The sequence below is a fragment of the Pan paniscus genome, chromosome 3, assembly GCF_029289425.2.
Source record: "Pan paniscus chromosome 3, NHGRI_mPanPan1-v2.0_pri, whole genome shotgun sequence".
Classification (NCBI taxonomy): Eukaryota; Metazoa; Chordata; class Mammalia; order Primates; family Hominidae; genus Pan; species Pan paniscus.
The window spans coordinates 57,853,344-57,874,995 of NC_073252.2; the positions used below are offsets into that span (position 1 = coordinate 57,853,344).

The 21,652-nt window shown below is 37.9% G+C and overlaps 1 long non-coding RNA gene across 3 annotated transcripts in view; it reads right to left on the reverse strand.

Annotated features, from left to right (window-relative positions):
* Positions 1-21,207, reverse strand: part of LOC117979981 (uncharacterized) — a 37,062-nt gene extending 15,855 nt beyond the window's left edge. Inside the window, exons 1-4 of one of the 3 annotated variants that reach the window (XR_004671087.3) lie at positions 20,937-21,207; positions 19,325-19,519; positions 18,496-18,632; positions 13,995-17,121 (exon numbers count right to left, since the gene is read on the reverse strand). This is a non-coding gene — a long non-coding RNA (uncharacterized LOC117979981). Of the gene's footprint in view, positions 1-13,994; positions 17,122-18,495; positions 18,633-19,324; positions 19,520-20,936 lie in introns of those variants that run through there. The other 2 variants (XR_004671086.3, XR_004671085.3) reach the window with 2 other exon arrangements.
* Between the last annotated feature and the right edge of the window lie 445 nt (positions 21,208-21,652).

Sequence of the window (21,652 nt, forward strand, 5' to 3'; positions counted from 1 at the left end):
TTTTAGGATTAAATTAAATTGGCAGAGCACGTATTGAGTAACCTAAATCAATCTGCTTTGCTGAGATGGAGCTAATAAAATATTTAGGGTAATGAGAAAAATAAAAAACATTACGAAGTAAGATTTTATAAGAAATCTTCCTTTAATCCATGTTTCACCTGTTATTGAGACTGTTGTTTTAGCTGAGTTATCACAGCATCAAATTACCTTCTTCACATTATGCTATATTTCCTTGAATCTACCATTTACATAGATAAGAGTTCACTAATACTATTTGCAATAATCAAAATAAATAGACCTTCTTGTTTGCAAAAGTATACTTCAGTAGAGAAGATACAAAATCTTAATAAAAACAAGATATTTTAGTATTGATGGTAACAAATTTAAAATATGATTTATATCCTCAGGAATAATAATCACAGTAATATAACAGGAATGTAGTTCAACATTGACTTACTGAGTGCTAACTATGTACCAGGCACTACTCTTGCATTGGGGATTCAGGGCTTAAAAACACAAGACAGAAGTAAATAAATTCTAGGCAGAAGTACAAGAAATAGAAGGGATGAAACAAGTGACGTTTCGGAAAGAAAATGCCATTTGAGCTGTTTCTTGACAGATAAAACCAAAAATGGTTAAGAATGAGGAATTACTAGTTCAGTGTTAAGTAGCTTATACCTATATTTTATGTACATTATTTCATCAAGTGTGCAAGTAAGTGAGGTTGTTGTCTTTGGAGTACCTGCCTCCCTACTCCATAACACCATCCCCCTGCTGCCCATTATTAGGTTACAATTAAGAGCATCACCTCTAAGCAGACACGTTCAAATCTTGATTATGCCATTGTAACTTTGGACAAATACTAACTTAATCCTGACAAGTTTCACGTTCCTTATTTTTCATTAGGGGTAACAGTTCTATATGAAAGAGTAATAAGGAATACATGAAATATGTAGAGTACTTGGCACTATGCTTCATACATAAGCACTACACATCAGCAATACACAATAGTTCTTGCTGTGTTTCTTCCTCTTTCTCTTTCCAAAATTATTGTTATTATTAAGCCAAGGCTCAAAGAGAGTGTTTTCAGCCACGTAAATAATAGCTAACTGTATCAAATAATGAACTCCCTTCTACTGATTGTAAGTCTCTCTCTCTCTTTTTTTTTTTACTGTAACATTTTATGATTCCATTTGGAGGCTATTTTGACAGATCAAATTAATTTGCAATGATTGACAAATGTTCAGTTTGGTCTACTGCCTTTATTTCAATCAACTCATCCCCATACGAAGTGGTAGCATTAGTTGAGAGCAACTGCTCAGCACCTCCTACTTATTCAAGACATAGGACATACATTTCTCAGCTTTGTTCTTCTTTATGGCCTTAAACTCTCTACTCTTTTGCTGACATCCTCTCGTCTTCTGAATACAGACCATGTGGTGAATTACAAAGTTCTTTTGGGCTGGGCGCGGTGGCTCACGCCTGTAATCCCAGCATTTTGGGAGGCGGAGGTGGGTGGATCACCTGAGGTCAGGAGTTCAAGACCAGCCTGACCAATATGGTGAAACCCTGTCTGTACTAAAAATACAAAAATTAGCTAGGTGTGGTGGTGTGTGCCTATAGTCCAGCTACTCAGGAGGCTGAGACAGGAGAATTGCTTGAAACTTGGAGGCGGAGGTGGCAATGAGCTGAGATAGTGCCACTGAACTCCGGCCTGGGTGACAGAGCGAGACTCTTTCGCAAAAAAAAAAAAAAAAAAAAAAAGAAAAAGAAAAAGAAAAAAAGGAAGTTCTTTAATATTGGGCTGTCAAGAAAAACCAACAAATACTGATGATTTTATGTGAATCAATAGCCCTCTTTAATCTGCGATAGTCCAACTTCTAGATTTGCATTAGTGAGAAAGGAAGGCGTGGTAGTGGGTCATTTAACAATGACCTGTTCAATTTTTGGACAGTAACTGAATGTGTCTTTCCAGGTTTTGATTTCTAAATCTTCATGAAAGATCAGGATTATATTTAACTTTTAACTTTTATGCACCTAATTTCTTTTTATATATACCCTTTCACTGAAGCAGATTCCAATTTCCAGTCTCCAAATGCAAGACAGACTTCTATGTGGATCTTCTCAGTGCATGGGTGGGATTCAAGGTGATGGAAGAGTGGAGAACACGTGAAAAGTGTTATATCCTGGCTGCAGTTAGACTTTTTACCATTTTAGTTAAATTATTATAAGGAAGTGAAATCCTATCTTTGTAGCTACCTTTAAAAAATTACTGTAAATCATCATTTACATACTATATATTCATTAGAAGAAAGGCTTTATCTTTGATGAATTATCAATATATTAGCAGTTACAGCAATTCTCTTATAACATCTTTTGTATACATTCATCTCCATACTGCTATTATATCAATCAATTATTCAGAATTATTTGAAGAATGTTTTAGACCAAAATATTTGCAACAAATAACAGTCTTTAGATTGTTTAAGCATGCGTCTTAAAAATAATTATTCACAATTTCCAAAATTTCTGTTTCCTTTTCAGCAGATAAATTACATAAAGGTCAATATTAAATTATAAGAATAAGATACAAATTATACCAGCCTAAACGTTATCTGTGTCTATTCTTTTCAGTTGTAAGATATAGTGTATTGATTATTTGATTGATTCATTAACCCAGTATTTATTAAATACCTGACAAGAACTGTGCTAGGCTCTGAAGAATATAGTAGTGAACAGAACGAATAGGTTCCTTGTCTTTATTAAATTTTGAATGTAACTTACTTTTCTATAAGCCGATTTGTAAAACAAAAACAAAACAAAAACCAGTATTGTGCCCTTTCCTGGTAAATATTCAATTACTTCATGAAATTATTATAGTTGGAAAGATATGTTATAAAGAGAAAGGATCAGATGGCTTTTGAGATGAGTTCTCAATGATGGTAACTGTATCTTGGAGATGTCACTGGGGTCAAGGGTTAACCTCTCAGCTATCCCAGTACAGAAACCTAATTTAACCAAAAACCTAACTTTAACCGTTCATTCATCATGAGTATAGCTTGGGAAGTGTGGATAGATTTTATATATTAAGTATTTCAGGTCTAAATTCAGTGATTGCAGGAAGACAACACCCTGTATCAGTGGAGAATTGTCAATCAGGAAGACAACACCCTGTATCAATGGAGAATTGTCAATTTTGTATATTTCAGTAGTCATGGAAATGCCTTAGTCGATGGTATGCAGCAGTGTGAATTAGCAGCGCTAGTTCATACTCAGCACTTAGGAGTGTAATGGGTGGCCTGAGTTTCTTCCAAGACATTGTTTATTTGATTATAGCTATTAGTGCACAGAGTTATTGCCTGTTAGATGTTAAACACACACACACACACACACACAAATATATGTCTATTTCCAAAACCCTCACTATTCCATGTTCAAAGTCATGAGATTTGTTTAGTTATTAGTGTGATATAGAAACAGTTTTAAGCAGTCCCCAATATTTTTAATGTAACTACACAATGTACATCCTGAATCTAAATGATAAATGCTGTATTGAGAAACATCATTGATAATCAGAAAGTTGTTTGGGGCACCTGGATTCAAAACAAAATAGTTAAACCATCTTGAGGGATGCTTTATTAAGCCATAGGATAACTATGCAACTGTTCTTGACACACAACAGACAGTGCTGTCCCTGTGACTGAAACACTGCTCTCTACTGGATATAGTATTTCAATATTTATTTAGGCATGTAGTCATTGACTTACAAGTCATCAAAATTACCTTGGAAAATATATATTAACATTCCTCCTTTTTATGAGAATTTACATATATGTTAATAGTCTTCCTTTTTATGAGTTTATCAAATGTTATGCGTAATCAATTTAACTACAACTTTTGCTTGGGCAGTGTGGGTTGTAAAACTATCACAGAAAATGTACACATTGATTAAAACTCATATTCTGCTTTCAAAAACAAAATGGAAATGAAGATGAATCATACTGTCATAGTTTTATTATAGACTGATGAAAAAATGTTAAATAGGTTAAGTGAAGATTATATTTCTCTCACAAGGCAGAGTGTGTGAGTCATTTGCCCTGTGTCTACTCAGCAGTACTTGACTCTTGGGGTCTTCTCGAGATACTTTGTGTGTTTCTGAGCTGGACTAGGTAATAAAGATGGGTCTGGGCTTAAGGAAGTTTGAGAGAAAGAATTTAGACTCAGCTGAGGTTATATATACTTGGTTTTACTTGTTAACCAACAAACAAGTTTTGGTTGACTGGAAAATGGCTTCTCAAAATATTTCCATGTCTTAAACCCTGGAACCTGTGAATACTATCTTATATGGCAAGAAAAAAGATATTTGTAGATGTGATTATATTAATAATTTTGACGAGATCAGGCTTGTTCAAGGTGGTATGGCCGTAGGCTAAATTAAGAATTTTGAGATGGGGAGGTTATCTTGAATTATCTGGGTCAGCTCCAATGCAACCACATGTGACTTCATAAATGGATGCAGAGCAAGATTTGGCTACATGTACAGAAGAGAAGGCAGTATGAAAACAGAGCGGAGAGAAATTTGAAGATGCTGTCCTTGGAGACTGAAATGGTGTGGCTACAAGTCACAGAATATTATTGGCTAGGAGAAACTGGAAGAGGCAATGAATAGATTCTCTATTGCAGCCTCTGCAGGGAGCACAGCCCTACCACACCTTGATTTGGGGCTTCTAGACTCTAGAACTGTAAGGGAATAAATTTCTATTTTTCAGTGGCACCAAGTTTGTGGTAATTTGTTACCACAGCCAAAATAAATTAATACACGGGTAGTGGAAAAGATAGGCACAAGATTAAGCATCCACGAAGGTACAGACGTGGCTCCATGTTGCCTCCCCTTTTGTTTATGCAGGTGCACCTGAGACTGGCTCTTCTTAGCAACTGAGGTGTGTAAGGAATCTGAAAGGTAAGTCAATATCAAACCTCATGTTCTTATTTCTATTGTGTTGATACATTTTTAGATAACATGCAGTTAAAAAATTGCTAAAATCAGTGGCAAAATAGTTTTTCTTTATTTATTTTCATTAGAGAGATAAGACTATGTCAAACAAAACAGTCTATGGCCTTGGGATTGTATTCTTCTCCATTAGCAAGGAGAGTGTTTCAATATGGGTGAGAAGTGTTGTCTAAGGCAAGTCAAAGCATCCTGCAAAATTTTCCTAAGCTCTGGCATGGAATTACCATGAGCATGGTAAACTACTTAATCTTATGCACATATGTGTAAGAAAGACAGCTGTAGAAGCCGACTGATAGTATGAAGCATCTTTCCGTAAACACCCTCTTTCCCCTCACCCAGTACTACTCTGCCTTAATTACCCAGAATGTCAAACATTAAAATGATCCCCACATATCTTCAATTAAAGCCATTCACAGTAGTTTCTATCTCTGGAGCAATATTGCCTAATCTGTATTTGAGAGTCTGGTTAAAATGTATTAATAATATTTCAAAGGATGAGAATTTTCTTAGATTTAAAACTAAGGATACTCCTAATGACTTTAATTGGAGATCAATATCCTCTTGGTCTCCAGCATCACGTTAATGAAGAAATACTACAGTTCCCTGAACTCTTCTTGCTGCTGGGGGAAAGAAAAGCAATTGGATAGTGAATAACCAATATTACTTCTTTTCCTCTGATGCCCATCTCCCTTATGATGGGTGTGTGCAGCCTTACAATAAGCTCCATTTCTCCAGGAAACTTGAATCAGTCTCCATTCTCTGAAACAAAATGAGCTTTTATTACCAAAAACACTTTCTAAAAAATAATTTAAAAATGCAGAATACATTTTATTTAAAATGAATATTCCCTTAGAAACAAAATGAAAACATGAAATGATTTATATGTTTATATTTAACCAAAATGTTACAACTTTACATAAAAATTTAAAACAAATAATTTAGTCCATGCTTTTCATTGGCTTCACAAAAATCAAGGAAAACTACTCTTTGTATAAACATTTGTCATATAGGTGTGTTTATACATATATATATGTATAAACATTTAACATATGTATGTGTGTATATACATGTATAAACACACATACACATCATAGGTCACATACAATAGTGAACATTAGAACTTAATTTATATATATTATATTTCTATTATAACACTTTTTGATAAGTCTTTTGAAATTGCAGATTATTTTATGTTTTATATAACAACCAAAAAAAATTGATGCCAGCAGTCTTCAAAGAATAATATTCCAAGAGGTGAAATGTCCCAAGGTATTTTTTTCTGTTGAATTGTTTAATATTGGTAGACATTCCTGATATAAACTCTATTTTAAAAGATTACTTTATATTATCTTAAAATTTTTATTTAGTAAGTAATCAAAAGGATAACATTTAAATGGAAAATTTTTTTTCACTATGAGTTTTCTATATTTTAATATTGAAAGAAAAAACTCAAAATGTTAGTCATTTATGTTCTCAAGCTAGCTCTTATTTTGATGATAGCAATGTCTGTGTCTGGAGCTAGATTTGTCAGGATCTGTAATCAGTTGTATAAAAATCCTTGATGTGATTTTCACATTCAACACTAAAGTTGATCAACCCTTTTAGATATTGTTTTGAAACATGAAGATTTAACTTTATTGTTTGGGAATACAATTGAGAAATGCAATATATTTGGAAAAAATCATGGACCTCAATAATTAATCAAATTCAGACCTTTTTAATGAATAAAAAGATGCATATAATTGGTCAGATGTTAAAGGCAGCTCATAACATAGTAAAGACATAGGTCTGATATTATTTCCATAACAAGCTATGTACTCATTGTTAAGTTGTTGTGGTTCTGCGCCTCAGTTTTCCTATTTGTAAAATGGGGATGATAAGAGTAAAATATCCATGTCTTAGGGTTGGTCTGAGGATTAACTGAGACCATCCACGAGAAGCATTAGTACTATGCCTGACACGTAGCAAGCACTTACTAAATGGGTGTCTAATATTATTAACTTAGTGATTGATAATTCTTCCATTTGATGAACACTTATTAAGCATCTACTCTACTTCAGCCACTGATAGGCAGGCATCTAACTATGTTAAAAAAAAATCAAGCAGTACATTCTGGAATATAGGTAGAATGGAGGTTAAAATAAGAAATCTAAAGACTTTAATATAGGTTTTGTCTTTTTCCAAATAGAGTACAGTGGAGTGTCAATTTATGAGTCTGATGTAAGAGAACATGAGATTCTGCCTAAGGATTCTAAGAGGAAGAAAAGACTTTATCAAAGTATGAATGCATAGAAAACAAAAGGGACGGGGAATGACAAATGAAAGGAAAAGATATAAACCACATTGTTTTCTATCGTATTCTTTGGTATCTACTATTAATGTCTGTTGATAGTTCTATTGGACATGAGGAAAGGGCATTTCACCTCATACAAAGTGAATTCTCTTTTCTTTGATTTGCTGCCTAGGAGTAACCACCATCACCCAAGTTTACATGTAGCCATTTCATACATTGAAGATGAGTGTTTCAAATATTATATCTATATCATGGACTTAACTGAGGCATACCATGTGAGAATGTGGTATAATCTATGAAGCACACACAAATGGTAATTATTTTTATACTTTAAAAATCTACATATAAAGATATCTGTACCCAAAATAATATTTCTTGAAAACATAAATATACCTCATTCACTTTTATTTCTTAATGCTCTCCCAACACTGCATGGATATTTGATGAATAAGCAAATAAGCACATGCTTCCAGCTTCCATGCTTCCAGCAGTGCAGTGACTGAAAGACTGTGGGACATCTCGTAGCCAGCTTCACTTGCTGTACAATGTGACCACTCTGTGACCAGTGTGCCATGCAGATAAAATCGATTGAAATGGAGCATGACTGAAACTACTTTGAATACGAATGGAATTAATCGGCAGGACAAGTACATGAGCATTGATAGAAAGCATCAGTTATATATTTTGCCAAGGTAATGGAGTCAGTGAGAGAAGAGCACTTCCAATATAATTTTACATTAACTAAATAACCAATGGTCACTTTTAAACATGCTGCTGCTGCCTTCCTGGGTCATAGCTAATCCACTTGGATGCTCTGGGAAATTGGGGGTTGCACAGAGGAAGATACATTTATGTGAGTCATACCCTATCATTTTCAAAATACTCGTTATATTTGTCTTTATAGGAAATAATATCAACATTATTTTGAAACATAATTGAATAAAGTAAATACGTGCTTTATGTAATGGTGCATTCGAAAAGATAAAAGCTAATCGATTTACGATTTTATTTCATTTGTGAACAATTTTCACATGTTAATTCACTCTATTTTTCCCCTAAAGTCTGTAAAATAATTTTTGTTAATATATCCCTAATTGAAGATATGCCCTAGGGTAAATGACTTCATGAAAACAATTCTGGAATTATTCAAAATAAATGTCACATATTTTAGCTTAATTAATTTATTATAAAAGTACTTTGACTGAAACAAAATGTGTTCTATTCTTTGAGTAAGAAAAAAGAAAACTTGACTCCAACTCTGCAGACACTTCCAGGCCAATATGGTAACCTGCTTGTAAGGATTCATATGTTCTTTTCAAGGTTCCTAGTAAATGTATTAAATGATAAATATGATGCCATTTAAAATCAAAGCCAATCCATTATAAATAACGGAGACCGGAGAAGTTATAGTGGCAGGCTTCTAATTTTGGATTAACTAAGAAACACGAACTAAAACTAAACACTAACACTATATTTAGGGAAATAGTTACAGGCTTTGAGGATTTTCCCTTCCACCTGCTAAGAAATAGCTTGTCACTGGCTAATCCTCCCACTAAGAATAAGTGAAAAAGTGAAAAAATCACACAATCAAACAACCCGCCTGTTTGAAAGCTTTGAAGGGTAACTAAGACAGCCAAGACTTAAAGAACCAAGATTCCAGAGAAAAATAAAACTCCTGAGATTATTTTGACTTTCTATATGGAAGCATTTTTCTTTTCAAGTAGTTGTTTATTCACAAATTTCATGGATACAGATGCTCACCAGATGAGAAGAAAGTAATTATTGAAAGCTGAAGAAACTGAATTTTGAGAGCTTTCAGTAATCTCATTGGCCTGTGAGCAAAAAAACAAGTTCAAAGCTGACAAGGCAACAACAACAACAACAACAACAACAACAACAAAAAGAGGTGTAAATACCCAAGAAATGCAGAAAGTGAGACCAATAGTCTGAGCTGCTTTTTCCCTTACAGAATTTGGTGATTCATTAGTAATTCAAGCCAAGAGGCAGACATGCTAGACTGGAAGTGGCTGCTATGAAGATGAGAACCTCCCCGTCTTGGGAAAGCAGCTGATTTAAGTAATTTTGTAAAACAGTATTTTTACTACAAACTATAGGGCTAAAGCCAGAAAAGACTGTTTAAAAACAGCTAGTAAATTTGTTTCTCACAGTGGTATAGATGACCAATTCTGAAATTATTTTATATATGTACAGTGTTTGAACAAATAAGTAAATATAATGAAGATGAGAACCATATTTCTCGCTGTCAGAGAAAAAAGTTATAATGAGCAAAGGGAGAATGCTAGAATGAACTCGATGGTTTTGTATTAGAATGGGAGATATGAGTATAAATATATGACTTAAAACAACCCACATTTATTATATTAGTGTTCTGTAGGTCAGAAGTCCAACATGGGTATGACAGGGCTAGAATCAAGGTGCTAGCAGGGCTGCATTCCCTTTTTGAGGCTCAAAGGGAGAATCCATTTTCTTGTCTTTTCCAACTTTTGGAGGCCTCTCCTTAGTTCTTACATGTAGCCCCCTCTATTTCACAGCCAGCATGGGATATCAAATGTTTTTCATGTTGTCATTGTTCTCTGACAACAGCTAAAAAATCCTCTACTTTTAAGGAATCATGATTACATTGGCCCCACCTATATTAATCCGGGATAATTTTGCCATCTTGAGGTCCCTGATATTAATCACATCTGCAAAGTTTCTTTTTCCATAAATGTAACATATTCAGGGGCTCTGAAGATTCTTGTGCAGTCATCTGAATACCTGTTAACTTAGGCTTTGTATGTTTGGGGACTATATTTTTGCCAACATATATAAGATCTCTCTCTCTCTATCTCTCTCTCACACACACACACATACACACACACACAAACACACACACACACGGATATAAAATCAGAATTGAATTGAACAACTTTCCCTGTGAAATATAACTTTTATCATCATGTGATTACTCATTTTATTGCTAGTAATTCTATTTGCCTTAACACCTAATTTGCCTTATGTTAAAATAGTCACACCAGAAAATGATTAATAATAGATGCAAAGAGGGAGAAAATTATAGAATTGATTGAACAAAATTATAACATAAAACAAAGATGAAATCTTGGAAGGAAGTACTGCCAAAGAAGATGTGAGAAAAAAGCTGAAGCCAAAATAATGACATATGACATGAGAAAGACTTTTTGACTAAAACAAACATATAAACAACAACCTTGAGCCTGAAGATTGAAAAATTATTCAAATTCTTATTAAAATTGATGAAAGTACCATCCTTCAAATTAAAAAAAAATCTCACCCAGGATACCACTTAAAAAACAAAAATGATTTAAAAAAATAGGTAGCTATGTGGCAGAAGTCATTCTCACTTTGAATAACCCTCTGTAGTGCTAAATATAAGAAAATATAAAGCTGAGAGAAAATTTATGATGATGATATACAATTTTATATTCAGTCAAGTGTTCATTCATGTGTGAAGGGAATAGAAAGATATATAAAATATAGCTGTTTTGGAAATTTGCGTCAATCAGGGGTAACTATTTCTTTTGCAGGTACTCACTAATCATTTGATTCTTTTTAAAGGGATTGAGAACACATTCAAAATACCAAAAGAAAGAGATTACCAAAGGAAAAAGATTTTAGATAATATAAATAATACCAAGTGATAACAAGGCCTTGTGTGCCCTGACTGCTCAGCTAGTCCCATAGCCTGTTTAGTTTGAATGCCTATGCAGTTGGGACACCTCCTTCTTGGGAACAGGGAGTTGCTGCTGTCCAAAGACAAACCTCCTGAACACTGCCTGCCAATTTCTTCCAATGGGGAAGCACCCACTTATAACTCAAATGACTGGCAATGATTATTTCTAATTATATATTTTTTTCTTAATAGGGGCACTGAGAGCCAGGCCCTCTCTATTCTCTAGTAGAAATGTCACAAAGTAGTGAGGGGAGTGACAGGTTGTTGGAGTGGCTGCTGCCGAAATGCCGGCTGTAGCAGGGAGGCACAAGTGGTGGTGGCAGGAGTGGCTGCAGGAGCAGCAGTGGTGGCAGTGGGTCCCCTGTGCCCCATGCCCCCAAGGGAGGTGACTGCACCACCCCACCCTTGCACATTCAGGCAGAACCTACTTCTAGGACTGGAGCCTCCACTGCGGCTTCACCCTTGCTCCCCGTTGCATACCAGGGGCCTGTGAGCACCCAGCCAAAGGCACAGCCAGGACTTGCAGGGCTGGCCCTGGTAGCCTTGGGTTCATTTGTGTGGGGTTGGTCAGGGCTACCATACCACCTGCACCTTGCCAGCTGCCCTGAGAACTGGTGCAATGGGGTCGGGTCAAGTCACCCATCAGTGGGGGAGCAGTGCAATCAGGCATGGAGGGGCAGACAGAGAGGGACCCTGGGGCAGATCTGGGCCTGGGGCAATGCCATGCTCCATGGAGCTGGTGGGAGCCAGCAGCAAGCAGGAGCCCTGCTCTCCTGGGCACAGCTGCAGCCACCCAAGTTGTGGCTACAGACCCAGGGACCTCTGCACTCCCAGTAGCCCAGGAAGATCCCCTTTTGCCCCCACAGGCTCAGAGATGTCTGCTGCTGCTGCCTGGCCTCTCCTTGCTATCAGTACCCACTCTTATCATGGAGCAAAATTGAGACTGAGCCCAGCCACTGTTGCTTCCCGGCCGGAGTGCATATGCTCAGGGCAGCACTGACATGCCAGCCTCCTGCCACCTCAGCCCCCTCCAGACTTTGGTTGCCAACATCATGGAAGGGAGGCTGAGGCAGGGCTGAGGGCAGCTTATGAATGGCAGCAGGAGGCAGACAGGCTCCTGGGTGAAAGGGCAGATGTCCCCAGTGAAGCCCCACCTTCAAGCTGGGGAGGGTCTGAAGCCTAGAGGCAAAGCTGCTGGTTTTGTGGACCAGAGTAGAAACTTGTGGTGCTTTTTCCAGGCCCTCCCATGGCTGCCCATGGACCAATCGGTGTACATTTCCTCCCCTCTGAGGCCCATAAAAGCCCCAGACTCAGTCAGACTCAAAGAGACAACAGGATGACCAGCTGCAGGGAGGAGCTATCCTCTCTGCAGAAAGCTGGACACTCATTGGGACAACCTGACTAAGAGAGGAGCTACTCGCTCTGCTGAGAGCTGAGGAAATGATGGGACAATCAGCCACAGAGAGAAATTACCCTCACTGCTAACAGTTGAAGAAATGATGGGACAACCAGCTATAAAGAGGAGCTACTGTCTCTGCTAAAAGCTGAACACTTGTCAGGACTCCGTGGCTATGAAGAGGAGCTGCCCATTGTGGGTCTCCTATGAGCTGTTCTATTGCTCAATAAAGTTCCTCTTCATCTTGCTCACCCTCCACTTGTCCGTGTACCTCATTTTTCCTGGACACAGGGCAATAACTCAGGACCTGCTGATGGCAGGGCTAAAAGACCTCTAATACAAACAGATAAAACATGTCTTTTGCCTGCCATGTTGCAGGTGACAAGAAGGAGAGAAGAGCTGTGACCCTTCAGGGGGCACCGACCTAGGAGCTCCCTGAGCCAGGGCTGTGACAACCTCTTTAGGGCTCTGCAGTTCCTGGTATTTCCAAGCTTCTGAGAGCCACACCATGTTGTCTGGTGTCAGCTGTGGAAATCACTTATGGTATACCTGGTCCAGCTTCAGCCTCACAGGGAGCCAGTGCCAATGCTGGTGCCTGGAGCTGCTGGCCCCGCCATAGCAGGTGTGCCCAGCTGTGAGCAGTGGCTGGATGCCATGCTTGCTCACACACCCCTCACTGCTGTGTCTGGCTTTCCCTTGGCAGGTGTGGGATCCAGGCCAGTAGTGGGAGCTGCCTGCAGCCTGCCAGGCCAAGTGGGCAGAACGAGCCCAGCAGCCAGAGCAAAACTCAGGCAAAGCTGCCACTGGCCACAGAGGTTGCCAGCTGGTGAAGTGACACCCCAAGGATCCCATAACAGTAGCATGATGCACAATTTTCCTGGACCCAGGAAGAAAAAATATGAATGTTGGAAATAATTACTCTCATTGTCTGCCATTTCTCTTTCAAATACTGTCTTGCAACATTTATACATTTTCTTCTGGAAGGGTTTGGTCAGGGCCTTGTAGTGCCCTTACTTCTGAGTCAATATTGCAAAGTTATGAATTCCATCTTTATCTAATTTTCCAGTTAGATAAGGCAAGAATGTATTATAGCAAATGCCCAGAAGCCCCATCAACTTGCAAGTAGAATTTTCCAAAGTTTTCTGAAATAACCATTTATGTAAACATCTGTAACACTGTAAACAAAGTATCATTCAGTTAAGAGATGAGTAAAGTAAAACTAAAAAGTCAAGAATCAGAAATTCTTTATGTAAAAATTAATGATTAAATGAAACTAGTAAATATTATTTTTAACATACAAATTTCTTATAAGTTGACTTAGCAAAGAAATAGTATCCTAAATGATATGTCTAAAATGTATAAATAATTATTGAGCTAATAAGTAATAATGGCTAATAAACACAATATAAGTGTTCAGTCTCACCAATAATACAGAATAGAATTTAAAATGCTATGTATTTCTTGTCTAGCAGCATCAAAAATATTTAAAAGACAAAAACTTGCTGCAGAGGAGAAAATGTGCTAAAATAGATAGTGCAAGTGGGCATGCTAGCCAAGCGAGGAGAAAGACAGTAGACCAAAATGCTTGACAAAAATTTATTTCCTTGCTCTTATTAGGCGACAACTCAAGCTGGTTCACTCTATCTGACACATAACAGTCTAGGCCAAGGAGAAATTTTTTTTTAACTTTTAAGTCCAGGGGTACATGTACAGTTTTGTTACAGAGGTAAACGTGTATCATGGGGATTTGTTGTACAGATTATTTCATCATCCAGGTAGTAAGTCTAGCACCCATTAGTCACTTTTCCTGATCCTCTTTCTTCACCCACCCTCCACCCTCCGATAGGCCCCATAGTGTGGTGTTCACTTCTATGTGTCCGTGTGTTCTCATCATTTAGCTCCTGGAAATATGGTTTGGCTGCGTCCCCACCCAAATCTCAACTTGAATGATACCTCCCAGAATTCCCACACATTGTGGGAGGGACTCAGAGAGAGCACTTGAATCATGGGGGTAGGTCTTTCCTGGGTTATTCTCATGATAGTGAATAAGTCTCATGAGATCTGATGGGTTTATCAGAGGTTTCTGCTTTTGCTACTTCCTCATTTTTCTCTTGTGGCTGCCATGTAAGAAGTGCCTTTTGCCTCCTGCCATGATTCTGACACCTCCCCAGCTATGCGGAACTGTAAGTCTAATTAAACCTCTTTTTATTCCCAGTTTCAGGTATGTCTTTATCAGCAGCATGAAAATGGACTAATACAGTAAGTTGGTACCGTTAGAGTAGGGTATTGCTGAAAAGATACCTGAAAATGTGGAAACGACTTTGGAACTGGGTAACAGGCAGAAGTTGGAACAGTCTGGAGGGCTCAGAAGAAGATAGGAAAATGGTGGAAAGTTTGGAACCTTCTAGAGGCTTGTTGAATGGCCTTGACAAAAATGCTGCTAGTGATATGAACAATAAGGTCCAGGCTGAGGTGTTCTCAGTTGGAGATGAACTTGATTTAGGGTATCTGGTGGAAGAAATTTCTAAGCAGGAAAGTATTCAAAAGGTGACTTGAGTGCTATTGAAAGCATTCCTTTTTAAAATGGAAACAGCATAAAAGTTCTGAACATTTGCAGCCTGACAATGCAGTAGGAAAAAGAAAAAATATTTTTTGAGGAGAAATTCAAGCCGGCTGCAGAAATTTGCATAAGTAGCAAGGAGAAAGTTAATGCCCAAGACCATGGGGAAAATGTCTCCAGGCCATGCCACAGACCTTCATAGCAGCCCCTTCCATCACAGACCTGGAGACCCAGGAGGGAAAAGTGGTTTCATGGACTGGGCCCAGGGTCCCTGTGCTGTGTACAGCCTAAGTACTTGGTGTCCTGTATCCCAGCTGCTCTAGCCATGGCTGAAAGGGGCCAATCTAGAGCTTGGGCCATGGCTTTAGAGCGTAAAAACCCCAAGCCTTGGTGGCTTCCTTGTGGTGTTGAGCCTGCAACTGCACAGAAGTCAAGAATTGAGGTTTGGGAGCCTTTGCCTAGATTTCAGAAGATGTATGGAAATGCCTGGATGCTCAGGCAGAATTTTGCTGCAGGAGTGGGGCCTTCATGGAGAACCTCTTCTAGGGCAGTGCAGAAGGGAAATGTGGGGTCAGAGGCCCCACATAGAGTCCCTAGTGGGGCACTGCCTAGGGGAGCTGTGAGAAGAGGGCCACCATCCCCAGACCCCATAATGGTAGATCCACTGACAGCTTGCACCATGTGCCTGGAAAAGCTGCACACACTCAATGCCAGCCCATAAAAGCAGCTGAGAGGGAGGCTGTACCCTGCAAAGCCACAGGAGCAGAGCTTCCCAAGACCACGGGAACCCACCTCTTGCATCAGCATGACCTGGATGTGAGACCTGGAGTCAAAGGAGATCATTTTGGAGCTTTAAAATTTGACCGTCCTGCTGGATTTCAGACTTGCATGGGCTTTGTAATCCATCTGTTTTGGCCAATTTCTCCCATGTGAAACTGCTCTATTTACCCAATACCTGTACCCCCATTGTATCTAGGAAGTAAATAGCTTGCTTTTGATTTTACAGGCTCATAGGCAGAAGGGATTTTCCTTGTCTCAGATGAGACTATTTGGACTGTAGACTTTTGGGTTAATGCAGAAATGAGTTAAGACTTTGGGGGACTGTTGGGAAAGCATAATTGGTTTTGAAATGTGAGGGCATGAGATTTGGAGGGGTCAGGGATGGATGATATGGTTTGGCTGCATCCCCACCCAAATCTCAACTTGAATTTAATCTCCTAGAATTCCTACATACTGTGAGAGGGACCCAGGGGGAGGTAATTGAATCATGGGGGCTGGTCTTTCCCATGCTATTCTTATGATAGTGAATAAGTCTCATGAGATCTGATGGGCTTATCAGGGGTTACCACTTTTGCTTCTTCCTCATTTTTCTCTTACTGCTGCCATGTAAGAAGTGCCTTTCACCTCCATGATTCTGTGGCCTCCCCAGCCATGTGAAACTGTAAGTCCAATTAAACCTCTTTTTGTTTCCAGTTCCAGGTATGTCTTTGTCAGCAGTGTGAAAATGGACTAATACACCTGGGCTCAGACAGAGCAGGGCAGAGGATGGCCAGGGGACAAAGAAGGTAGAGAGACAATGGGATTTGAAGACCAGCTGCAGAGAGGAGTAACTTCTCTGCTGAGAGCTGCAGAAACAACCAGTGAGCAGAGAGAAGCTACCCCCTCCACTGAGAGCTTCAGAGACCTGCAGAAATGTCCTGATAACCTGCCTGCAGAGAGGAGCTGTCCTCTCCAGGGCCTCCTCTCTGCAGAGAGCTGACCACTCGACTGGATGACCTGCCTAAAGAGAGGAGCTACCCACTCCTCTGAATTGTTCTAATGCTAAATAAAATTCTTCTTCTCCTTCACTTGTCTGCATACCTCATTCTTCCTGGATGCAGGACAAGAACTCGAGCAAAGGCGCTGCAGTGACAGAAGTTTCTGGCTAGAATAATCGACACGCCAGAGATCTCATAACAGTGTCATTCTCATTTGAGCTACAAAGAGATAATATGGGATAGCAAAATTAAATATACTTTGAAATGTAATTTTAATATTAGAGTATATTTTGCCTTGAGTTGGCAAGTTCAGTGGAAGGTGAACACAGTCCATGCAGGGTTCTTATATGTCTGCACTTGATTCTTTCTGTCTCTGATGGAGAAAGCAACCACTAGGCAAGAAAACAGAGTTTGTACATGATTTCAGTGATTCTTTTCAATCTCAGATATTCGCATCTTTTTTCCACAGTCCCCCACTCACCTAAAAGTTTCATTTGGAATTATAAAATATGGTTTTCCTAAATGTATGTTTTTCTTAACTTTTATATATATAATTTACATAAATAATTAGACTTTCTAAGGATACATTTTTAAAATTTATTTTAAATTTGTGGATACATGTGCAGAACATGCAAGTTTGTTACATAGGTATACATGGTGGTTTGCTGCACCTATCAACCTGTCATATTTGTTTGAAGCCCTGCATGCATTAGGTATTTGTCCTAATGCTCTGCCTCCCTTTGCCCCTCACGCCCCAACAGGTCTTGGTGTGTGGAGTTCCTCTGCCTGTGTCCATGTGTTCTCATTGTTCAACTCCCATTTATGAGTGAGAACATGCAGTGTTTGGTTTTCTGTTCCTGTGTTACTTTGCTGAGAATGATGGCTTCCAGCTTTATCCATGTCCCTGCAAAGGACATGAACTCATTCTTTTTTATCACTGCATAGTATTTGTATATGTGCCACATTTTCTTTATCCAGTTTACCATTGATAGGCATTTGGGTTGGTTCCAAGTCTTTGCTATTGTCAATAGTGCTGCAGTAAACATACGTATGCATGTGTCTTTATAGTAGAATGATTTATAATCCTTTAGGTGTATACCCAGTAATGGGATTGTTGAGTCAAATTGCATTTCTGGTTCTAGATCCTTGAGGAATTAAGGATAAATGTGTAGTATGGAAAAATGCAAAGTTAATGAAGATGATTTAATATCTATAATTACATCTTATTTACTCTTAAGGTTTGATGGAAATTTACTGTAGATCTCTGATGTCTCCATTCCACATAGAATACAACTTGTCACTTCACTTTAGTTTGTTTTCATACCACATACTGAATTCAACTGATTGCAGAGAGAGATAGTACCATACAGTAATGAGAAAACAGCTCAGGAGTCAGGGTATATGGAATTGGTTTCTCAACTGATTGCAGAGAGAGATAGTACCATACAGTAACGAGAAAACAGCTCAGGAGTCAGGGTATATGGAATTGGTTCCTCACATTGTTTCTGGCTCCATAGTTCTGAGCTTGGCACCACTTTTCGGGGTGTTAGTTTATACTTTGTCAAAATGTACATGGATTAGATAAATCTAAGATTTCCTTCAACTTTAGCATTATCCACATCAGTGAACACAATTATCATTAAGTCCTATGTATTGAATGCAATACTGTGGAAGAATTTGGGGAATAAAATTATACACTTGATCCAAGCTGAACAGAACAGCAGAGATAAAGCACTTGGACTTCTCTCTGAGTATTCTTTGCCTACCTGATGAGATCACCTCCTCAGGACAGAGTAAAACCAGATCACAGGTGAAGAAATACGAGCTCAGAGAGACTGATTGTAGTTGACACAGGCAGAGGCATGGGAGGTTCCTTAAACTGTTGGCAATCCTGTTTGAAGGCCTAAAGGTTAATGACATAGTATTCACCTGAGAATTCTTCTATGTTCTTTGGTCTGGAAATTTCACCTATGAGTCACCCCTACATTAACACCTACACATTTTTATGATTCTGGTTTCAAGCTTCTCAATGATAAGCATTCATAAAAATCACCTATTCAACCACAGAGACTTGGGTTAGAACTCAGAGGTTCTAATTTTATAATCTAAGATGGGGCCTGAGAATTTACGTTTCTACTTTTGAACAGCATAGTTTACATATTACAGGGAAGTTAAAACTCAATAGCAGGATCGAGATTAAATGTTTTATGCCATGTGCTCTAAATTAAGTTACTCTTTCTATGGCTAATTTTCTTCTCCCTTTTTGAAAATTTTAGATAAGATAGCAAAGTCAAGTCTGGAGCAATTTGTTAAAATGTAAGCTTTGTATTTTTTTAATAGTGTGAGAGGATAAAGAAAAAATCTTTAGTGGGAGAAAAACACCAGGCAGGATTCTTGCATGCTCTATGTCCTTAGAATCTGAAATATGCATAATGCTCTATTAAAGGAGGTGTTGGTCCCACACTGCCAAAATTACCACCCCTGTATATATATATAAATTGGGATGTTAGTTTGGGCAGTAAAAAGTTAAATGAAAATTCTATGCATGCTTTACTTTCTAAGATATTCTTTCATGAAAAAAAAAACTTTTCTTACCTCAAAGAGAGAAGTGCATCATTGGTGTTTTCTGGTTCTTAAGCAGTGCTATTACAATATCTGTTGGCTCCATGAGAATGACATTGGACTGCTACTGCAGATGGTGTAGTAGTGGTTGTTTACTCTTAAATTACAGTCAGGAGAGATGAAAAGCATGCATGTTTCCATGCAGGATGGACCCGTCAAGATAGGAGCCTGTAGAAGGTGGGATTAGTTTTGAGAGATTTCACATTTTCTTGGCCCAAACCCAAACTCAGAAACCTAGGTAATTCTCCCAACTCAATAGCCTAAGGCTGCTTTATTTATACATTGCTTGGCCATGAGACATTTTGTACTAACAGTAAACAGGCAACACTAACTGAATCATGATTGAAAATAATCCATAATGATCTTTCTGAGACTCAGAATCACTTATGGAACCAACCATTATCTGCTTGCTCCTAGCACTGCTCTGTGATAGATGGCATGGTCCACATAGTTTGATTTGAAGATCGAATGAAAACTCCCATGTAGGATCCCTTGGCACAATGCCTGGTATGTGGTAACTATGCAATAAGTATCCCTGTTTGGCTTCCTTAATCTGAAATATGTATTCCTTGCTTAATACCTTTATTTAACATACTAATATTTTACTAATTTATGAAGTTTTCTTTAAAAAAACAAATGTTCCAAAATAATTGGAAATAACATGAATTTTTAAATCCAAAGATATGGATTCACCCCCTAGGTTGACTAATAGCAGAATTAACCTAGAACTTTATTTTACGCATATTTAATGAGAATTATTCCTTATAGTGTAATATGTAAAAAAGACATTAATTATGCAAATATATTTATAAGTTCAGTTATAAGGTGTTTATAATAGCACACATACTATCTAGATATTATAAAAATTTTATATTATTTGAGATATAGTGTCTAAATTAAACCCCATTATAAAAATCTTGTGAGATAGAGGAAAGAGACACAAAAGAACATACAGCCTCTCTCTCTCTCACACACACACACACACACCACTACCACATATACACAAAATACTGCCTGTAAGCTCACATATTTATATTATTACTCAGGAATTCTCAATTTTGGGGGTCTGATCATATATTTTATAACTACTACTGATTCAAAATGTATCAAAGGAAAATGATTTGCATCAGAAGTGGAAATGAAGTACAGAATAAAATCAGACTATGACCTGACCTGAAGAGACTCTCAGTTAAGCAGGGTAGTGATAACAGCCCATACTGACATAGGGCTTAGCATATGTTGGGCACTGCTCTAAATGCTTCATAGTCATATGTTTCATCTTCCTCTGGAGAATGAGGTTAATACCCAGTTTACTATTCTGATTGAGGATTAAGTCAACTGATATAAATAAAGTTCATACTACAGTCCTAAGGATATATAAATAAGCATTGTTACAGGATGTTGTGAATGTAAATAATGGGAAATAATTTAAATCAGGTCAAGAAAAAAAAGTGCCTTTTTATAAGGACACTGAGGTGTCTCATGGAAACCTTAATTCAGAAATGCCGAGGGACCTAAGAAAAGTTTGCAAAACATAAGAATCCACAGCCAGAATCTGCTTCTGTTTTATCTTTTTGCTACTCACCAGGCATCTGGTACATTCATGTTTGTTTGCAGATCAGCTTTCTTTTTCTTTCTCTTTTACTTCCTTTTATTTTCCTGATCCACTTCCCCCGAGATGATGAGATCATGATTCTCCACATTTATCACATTCTTATCTTCTCTCTTCATTAATCCATCTTGAGTCAAGTGTCCAACCCTGGTCCACTCAATCATGTCCAGGAATGCAGAATCCTATGGTAAAAATGTGAGTATTGGTAGCTGCACCTTCAGTGAGAGTTTAAAGAAATATGGATGTGAACTGGATGGATGTTTCATAACATCCTCTAAATTTTCCATGAAGACACCACAGTATCCTTATATAAAAGCCTTTAGAAAGTCCTATTCACAAAATGGAATTGAAGAAAATTGAAGTAAAATTATTAAAATGCATAAGGCCAATAAAATTATGAGGCTCAAACAGAACTTACACAATCCAGTAATAATTACAAACAATATGCTAAATTGCTAGTATTTCATTATGACCCATCACTATGCAGCAAACGCATAGTTGTATACTATCCATACATGTCTTCTGGACCTAAATCAGTAAGTTGCAATTTTAGGAGTACATAGATTTGGAATTTTGGGCTCGTGAAAGAGACTCAGTGTAGTAAATAATGACTACATAGAGGAAGGAATGTTCGAATTCTGAGTGAGCGTCTGCAAGCAGCTATTCTCAGTCATGGTTAAAATAGTTTA